Genomic DNA, 8,456 nt, shown 5'->3' on the forward strand with positions numbered 1-8,456 from the left:
AAAAACCCCCAACAAACCAGCAAAACCCCAAAAAAAACAACAAAACCCCCGAAAATTAATCCCATGTGCCAAGAAACCCAGAGAGGTATCCCAACCCCACCCCAGTCTTCATACAACAGGAAGGGGTTGAGGCAGATGCATGGATGGAGGTGCCAGCGTGTTCAGCACAGCACCATGGGCTGGACTATTCCAAGGCCTGCCCTGCACAGCAGCAGCAAGGAGGAGCTAAATAAATAATTCAACCAAACCCTGGGCACATGGAGCTGCCCTGGGTACAAGACTCCCGGGCACAGATTCCCAGCAGAGCAACCATTCCTCAGAGGACAAATAGAGGTTTGCTTCCACATGAATGTGGTTTATGCCCAAGCTTACAGCTCATAAAAGCCAAGCAACCACATCATGCATAAGCACTACGAGTCTTCCATGAATAATTTCTTTCAGGAGCTGCTCACACCTGCACAGCACCAAGTACCCAGAGAAGCCCTCACCAAGAATTAAGCACAAAGCCTCTGCTTGTGCTGTGCACGCAGAGCCCTGGTGTGGAACCAGCTCAACCAGCTCCATGCTCCATGCATGCTGCTTCCCGGAGTGGGAGAGCTCATTATGCAACTGCTGATGGCATCGCTAATGAAACCTGTTTGAGCTGCCACCCTCCCCTATGACAGCACATGGGGAAGCAACAGGACTGCATCCTGGGCTGCAGAATCTGTGCAGGACCCCAAGAGATGGAGTTTGCATCCTCCCATCTTCTGCATCAATCACACGCAGCCAATCACCCAGAAAAGGGCAGGCAGCAGCCACGCTGCTGGAGCCCAGCACCCGGAGTCATGGTGACTTCCCAGGCTGTAAACTCCAGCCTTATAGCTGGGGAGCAGTTCCTTAGCTAGCCCTCTGATTTACACCCCTGGGGCTGAGCAAGCTAGTCACCTCTCCAGGTTTATTTTGGTCTGGTGTGATCTGGTCCAGCACATCTCGAGTTACTGATGTCCCCCTCCCCCAGCTTCACCAGTGACCGGATTCCTGGTGACACTGGATACACAGGGCTTGGGCACTGCTGGCCCTTCTCAGGTCACGCTCACTGGCAGTCCTAGCATCACTGTTCACATGTGTATGTTGCAGACCTGACCCATTTCCAGGACCAAACCATGGAAGCAGTGAATCCAGCTCATGGTGCAAGTCTGCATTTGAAGCAAAAGCTTTTGAGCAGTAAGAGAAAAGAATTTGCTCCATTAATTCTGCCCCAAACCTGCTTCCCCTAGAGCAAACCATCTCCAGCAGCTTTCAGAGCTGCTGCTTCCTTTGGCCAATTCCTCTCTCATAGTAAAATCACCACTAAAACAAAACAGCATGATGAAGCCTGGAGCAAATGTTGGGATTGACACATGGGGACTGCAGTCCTGATCTGGGAGCAGCAAGCTGCCAAGGGGGCAGGAGCTCCCAGGGGCAGCATCTGTTTCTGCTGGAACCCACTGCAGGCAGACACTTTTGAGGAGCCAGCCAGGATAACTACAAAGTTCTACTCCCCATGGATTAGAGTGAGGAGTGAACATCAATTCACAGGAGAAGGGTGAGGGTGGAAGGAGAAAGCCTGACCATGGCACAGCTTGCTGGAAGAGACTCTAATAAGGCAGCTGGTGAGAGACTGTGGAAGATGCTTTTGACACCCCATCTGTGTTATTAGCAACGTCTCACCTTGTCAACACCAAGTTGCATTTTACAGCAAAGTGCAACCCATACTTACCCTCCCCACCCTTTGTAGCATGGACTTGGGCTTCGCTGGAGATGGCTTTTGGGCTGAGGCAGCTGCAGGCTTCTCTCCTTATCGCTGCTGGAGAACACCAACAACACATTGCTGTGCTGAAAGCTCTTCTCATCTCAAGAGCTGACAAACACTATGCCAATTACACCCCATCTTGTCACTCAGATAGCACCACTTTTTAATTTTTAAGGTGTGGATTTCTGCTCAGACCTGCTGTACCAGTTTGGGTACAGAAGCACCATTATCTCATGCTACACCACAAGCTGCTTTATGGTTGGTTTTCTGTTGGTGGGGTTTGGTTTTGGGGTTTTTTTGGTTGTTTTAATTTTAAATTAATGGACAGCTGGACCTTTAAACTGTCCTGCAGCCTCATCTGTGCATTAAAGGAAATGCAAGTTAGGGCCTATCTGGCACCAAGAGAAACCTGCATTTAACAGCACCACATTTACAAACCTGCACTCAACAACAAGCGTTCAGATGTCTCATGCACTAATCCTCCATCATTCACAGGATACAATGAACATGACTCTGAACTCCTCACCAGTTGCTGCAAGATGTGCTAAATAAACAGGCTGCTGGCAGGTGCCATGAACGTTCTGTGAAAATGCTAATAACCCCACCCCAGCTCTGGAGAAATAACCTCACACACACTCTTCATCAGTTGCCTCCAAGGCAACCACACACACACAGGCAAGGCTTGGAGGTACTTCCCAGCCTATTACCAAGTGGCCAGCAGCAGCATGGGCACCACAGAAGGCAGAAGGGCAGGTTTTGTCACCTGCAAGTCACTGCATCCCACCACAGCACCAGCTGCCATCTGCTCAAGCTGTTTTCCTTAATGAGGGTTCCCCTATTGTGGAAGAAAAGGCTTCCAATTAATCAGTCAAGATAAATCCCTCTTAAAGGGCATCAGCATATCCCAGGGGATCACCCAATATTGTCTCACACAGCCCTTGTTTGCCCTGGAAAACAGAGGACTAACTTCCAGGTGCAAATCCAGCTTTTGAACCAGAGATTTGCTGCACAAATTCTGTTACAGGTTTCTTGAGCAGCTTATTCCTGAGAAACCATTCTAGCAGTCTTGCAGACAGATGGAACATTGTATGATGGGGATGCATAAACCTTTGCTGCTCCTGAAAAAGAACATTGCAGAACACCTTGTAATAAATCCAAACCCCCTTTATTTTTAAGATATATTATAAATTTACAACACACATAACATCAGTGTCTTCAGTGTGTGTGAGCAGGTTTCAAGCCTCAGCATTCATTCTAGTCTCCTCTGTGGGTATGACTTCTCCATGTGCTAAATCCTAGAATTGTTAGGGTTGAAAGGGACCTCAAGGCTCATCCAGTTCCAACCCCCCCTGCCATGGGCAGGGACACCTCCCTAAATGGTGTCAGCCAGAACAGGTCTGGCTTTGCTATGACCTCCAGAACTCCCAGGAGCATTTCAGCAGACCACAGCGACTGCTCAGAAGGGTAACGACTCAGCAGTGTTGCATTTTGCCTGGTGCAAGAGCAAAGCCTCTTGGCTTTCCCACTTGGGGAGAGGTCAATGACCCACATGAGCATGTCCAGAATGAACCCTGAATTCCACAGGCTCTAGTTAAGCTTGGTAAAAGTAATGTTAACATCTCAGAAACAGCTGTGCATGCCACATGTCGGTGTCCGTGCTGTAGAAACAAAAAAAATCATCCTAAGCTGTACCTAATGATTTTATACAGGTGAAATGGAAAAAAAAAGTCATGTTAAGTCAGTACCTTGCAATATAGTTTTACTGGTGCTGCCTCGTGGGGAAGTGCTGGATAGCAAATCACATTCGTGTACAGCTCATTATACAACGGTAAAAATATGCAAATTAAAAATTCTCTACAGGCCTCTGTTACCTGCTGCAACAAAGACACTTGGGTTTGGGGGGCTTAGGTTAAAACGTGATCCAATTTCTTCCCTCTCCCCAGAGCATGATATAAAACTATACCCAAATTCAGTAAGAATTGAATGCATTTACATTTATGGCAGTTCACATGCTGCAAACAGGAGCTGCGTTGAAGGTCTTCAAATGTAGGGCAAGAGGTCCTTAAAAAAACCCCAACCCCTCTTGCTAACACCTAGATGTCAGGATGCAGGTGAGAACAACTACCATGAAAGCACATTCACATAGACACAACAGACACTGCTTGCTGTCTCCTCTGCAGGGACACTGGGGGTTGCCACCTTGGCCACGCTCACTGACCATCCTACCTCTAACAGTGGCCACCACAAACCCTTCAGACAAATCATTGGCCCAGAGGGGAGGACACAGTCAGTGGTTTGCTTTATGCCTTGAAGCACAAGGACTTATGGTCAGATGAGAACACCCAGCTGTGAGTGCCACTCTTCTGCTGGTTAATACAAATGTTATTTATTAAAAGTAGAAAAAAGAGAGCATTTGCTTTGGGTGAAACACTCACCAAATCCTGTGCATGTGGCTTCTGCAGCGTTGCCACTGAAGCAGAGATCAGTGGCACCCTCTGTGTCTCTTCCACAGGTGACACCTGCTGACAGTGTCACTGTACATTCGTTTGGTGCAATGCTGAAACAACTTCCAAAGTGTATTAAAAGATCCTCAACCCATGAATCACAAGGCCTAAAAAACCCCAAATCAATCATAACAGTCCTACCTAAAAAAGGATTTCAATAACCACCAAAGTGTTTCTTGGATATGAAGATCAATCTTCAAAAAGCAAGTTTGGTTCCAGGAGAGCAAGGAAAGAAATGGGGGTCAAGGCTTTGGGACACGTCTGCAACAGAGGCTGCGAGCAGCCGAAGAGAAGCAATTAGCTGGAGGTGTCAGAGCTCTTGAGGAGTGAACCTTGCACCATCCCAGAGGAGCAGGAGTGCACTGATGAGTGCTTTGGAAACCATGCGAGTTAATTTCCCAGCTGCACGGAGAACAGAAGCGTCCTTGGAGCGGCCTGAAGATCAATGATGTGTGAAGCAATCTTGTGTGACCGCGTCCAGCCAGTGCTGCAGCAGCCTCGGAGGAAGACTCATGGCACTGCTCGCAGGGAGAGAGAGAGAACGGCAGGTTCTTTGGACTGGACCAGAGACTAGAGGTGTATGAGGAGTTAGGCTAGCTCAGGCTCACAGGTCAGGACAATCAAGGTCCAAGCTGTCAAGCAGCCACTGGCATTTTTCCCAAATACATCCCTTGGAACACATCCCCCTACAGAGAGAGTGTAAATAGGAAGCCCTGAGAACAAACTCCCATGTAGTACATTTCTATTAAAAACATCAGCGTTTGGATGACAAAATTATAAGTTATCCATTTAAATAAATAGCTAGCTAGCTTTCAAGAGTCATCTGATATCAAAAGGTAGAAGATTGTCTGTATCAGCTGATGGAGCAAAGAGCCAGAACTGTAAGAAGTAGATATTGTAATAGCCACCTACCACCCTTCCTATTCAATTTCACAGGCTTCCAAATGTTCTCTTGCCCACATTATGAGACACTTAAGCACAATATCTTTGCCAGATACAACTTCAACACCAGAGATGCAAGCACAGGACCTGAGCCTGTATAGCCTTGCTCCTGGAAGTAGCTCTTCCTCACAAAAAAAAAAAAAACTTTGTTGTAACCAAATTCTTTTATTCCCACTTGGTTAGTGACCTCTCAGTGGCTTACAGACCAGACCCACCAGTCCTCTTCACCCTCCAGCTGCAAAGCAGGACCCCAAGCAAAGCTCTGACCACACACTCTCCTGTGCCTGGAGACCCACCTGCACCTTCTGACTCAATAGCAGCCATTTGTCAGGTGCCCTGCAGGTTTTGTGGGATAATGATTGCTTTTGCAAGCACCATGCACCCCTCCCTGCTGACTGTGATGAAGGAGCAATACACTCTGGTGTGATGGGGACACACAGCTTCCTGCTCTGCCAGGAACCACCACTCAGGTCTTGACCAATTCCTTGAGCATTTGTTTAACCTCAAGGGTAGTTTTGCTTGTTTTAAACCAACTCCTGTGCCTTGCTGCAAATATCACACCTCTTAATTTGTGGTCTCTTTCAGCTACCAGCCACTTGGAACTCAAGTTCTCTAAAGAAGCAGGACTATGTTAAAGCCACTCCAAGCCAGACTGTTAGCCAGCTCAGGAAGAACACATTCTCCAACACTTCAGTTGTGTAAGTGCTGAGCTCTGGAAAAGCAAAATCCAGAAATAACTACAAATTCTCAAGCCTTCAAGCATTTTAAAGATGCAGTATTCCTTTATCCCTAAAGTCTCTCACTGCTGCTGCTGCCACATTAGTTTCTCTGGGTGAACCTGACCATTCTTACCTTCTTTTAATCCTATCAGCATGATTTTTTTTTTTTTTTTTTTTTTTTTTTACTGATGGTTTTGTCCTCACTTTACAAAAGGTTCAGTGGCACTGATTCTGCTCTGGCACACCAAGGGAGACAGCTCTGATGATCTCTTATCACCCTGATCAAACTGATACTGCTCAGGTCATTAGCAGGTCCTGACAGTATCAAAACTCTGATCCTTTTGCTTTGGGGTTGATGAAGAGAGACACAAGAAGCAGAACCTCTGACACTGAAAGTGCACAACTCTGCTTCTCCAAAGCAAGTCAGACTCCACATATCAGGAGTGTGCCCAGCTTCAGCCCTCTATGAGCTGGGCAGATGTTTCAAGTTCATCATCCACACTACCCTGGCAGCAGCAGCAGACTGCCCTGGAGCCTCCTGTGTCAGTACAGGTGAGCTGGGTGGCTCACTCTTGCCACATGGCCAGGCCCAGAATCACAGAATTGTCTTGTTGGAAGGGACCTTTCCAATCACCAAGTCCAGGCACTAACCCAGCACTGTCAGGTTACCACTAACCCCTGTCTCTCAGCACCACATGTAGAGAGCTTTTCAATCCCTCTAAGGATGGGGACTCCATCACTGCCCTGAGCAGCCTGTTCCAGGCCTTACCAACCCTTTAGAAGAAAAGCATTTTTCCTAACATCCAGCCTAAACCTCCCCTGGCACACCTTGAAGCCATTTTCCCACCAAACCAAATACCAAACTTTTAGATGACTCTAAAGCTGACAGATGATGCTCACCTGGTCTGTCTGGAAGCTCTACAGTCACTTCAGAGTCTGATCATGAAATCAAAAGCAGCATTTTAATAAGCCTTTATGCTCTGCAAAGACCAAGGCTGCTACCAGATTATCTGTTTGTTACATCTCAACCTGTCCTTATTCATTCAGAAGCCAGAAAATCCCCAAACTACAGGGTAGTTTTTCCCCAGCTTTGCTTTCTAAAAACACCCATTGAAAGCAATATTTACAAGAATCATGCTTGGTAGAAGACATGAGCTTCTACAAATAAAGAGCTTCAAGTACTAGTGTTTCTGGTATTACTACAGGCAAAAAGCTTCAGGGATTAAGGAAAAAAAACAGAAAAAAAAAAAGGGGGACAAAATAATCAAAACCTTTCACAACACAGCAAAATTCAGTCATAACTCTTCATGAGTTGTGATGAACTCATAGGGCTGCAGGACTTTGAACAGCTAGAGGAGGAGGTTATAATTTAAGGTCATGTGTCAAATTTGGTCTTAGGAAGAGTCCAGCAAAATGGTTTTACTGTCCAATTTGAACAGCAGAAACTCCTCTATAAAGCTTGGAGTTTCTAAATGCACAAGTAAATATTTCAGCAGTCATGGACTGTAAAAGCTGAATGTGGAATTACAAATAATAATAAAAAATAAATAACCATCATCATCCTGGGATAGTAAGAGGAGATAAAATCTCATGTTGTTTTGATCTTCCCCACCCTTCATATTAATTATGTGAAATTGGCAACTTCAGTGCTTCAACTACATAACAGCACAGGTGAGATGCCAAGTTCAGGTCAAAACTTGTTGTAGGGTTTCAGGTTCAATCTTGTTGCATTTTTGTTTAAAAATCCCAACTGCACAACCCCACACACAGCACAAGGTGAGCTGCAGAGCTATTTGGGAGCTCTCTGACAGGACACCTTCGTGCTATTTTAAGAACAGGGTCTCCATCTGGTTACTCTGCATTTTGGAGAGGCAGGTCTTGCCTAGCCTGCCTTTCAAACAACAACAACAAAAAAAAGGGCTGTGAAGCACAAGACATGACAGGGATCATGAGAGGTATGAACTGTGTTTCAAAAATTTGAAAAAGAAATCCCATTTTTGGTCAGCCTGTTAAAAAGGCAACACCTGCTGAGCTCAATGGGCCTGAACAATCCTCACTATCAATACAGACTGGAGGATGAGGTGCTAGAAAGCAGCCCTGTGGAAAAGGATTTGGGGATGCTGATGGATGAGAAGCTGGACATGAGCAGGCAGTGTGAGCTTGCAGCCCAGAAGGCAAATCACATCCTGGGCTGCATCACAAGATGTGTTGCCAGCAGATCCAGAGAGGTGATTCTACCACTTTACTCTGCTCTAGTGAGACCTCACCTGGAGTACTGTGTACACGTCTAGAGCCCTCAACATAGGAAGAACATAGAGCTGATGGAGAGGGTCCAGAGGAGGGCCATGAAAATGATCAGGGGGCTGTAGCACCTCTGCTCCGAGGACAGGCTGAAGGAGCTGGGGGTGTTCAGCCTGGAGAAGAGGCTCTGGGGAGACCTAACAGCAGCCTTCCAGTACCTGAAAAGGGCTACAGGAAGAATGGGGAAGAGTCTTTTTACAAAGGCCTGTAGTGACA

Source organism: Indicator indicator, chromosome 28 (genome assembly GCF_027791375.1).
Source record: "Indicator indicator isolate 239-I01 chromosome 28, UM_Iind_1.1, whole genome shotgun sequence".
NCBI lineage: Eukaryota > Metazoa > Chordata > Aves > Piciformes > Indicatoridae > Indicator > Indicator indicator.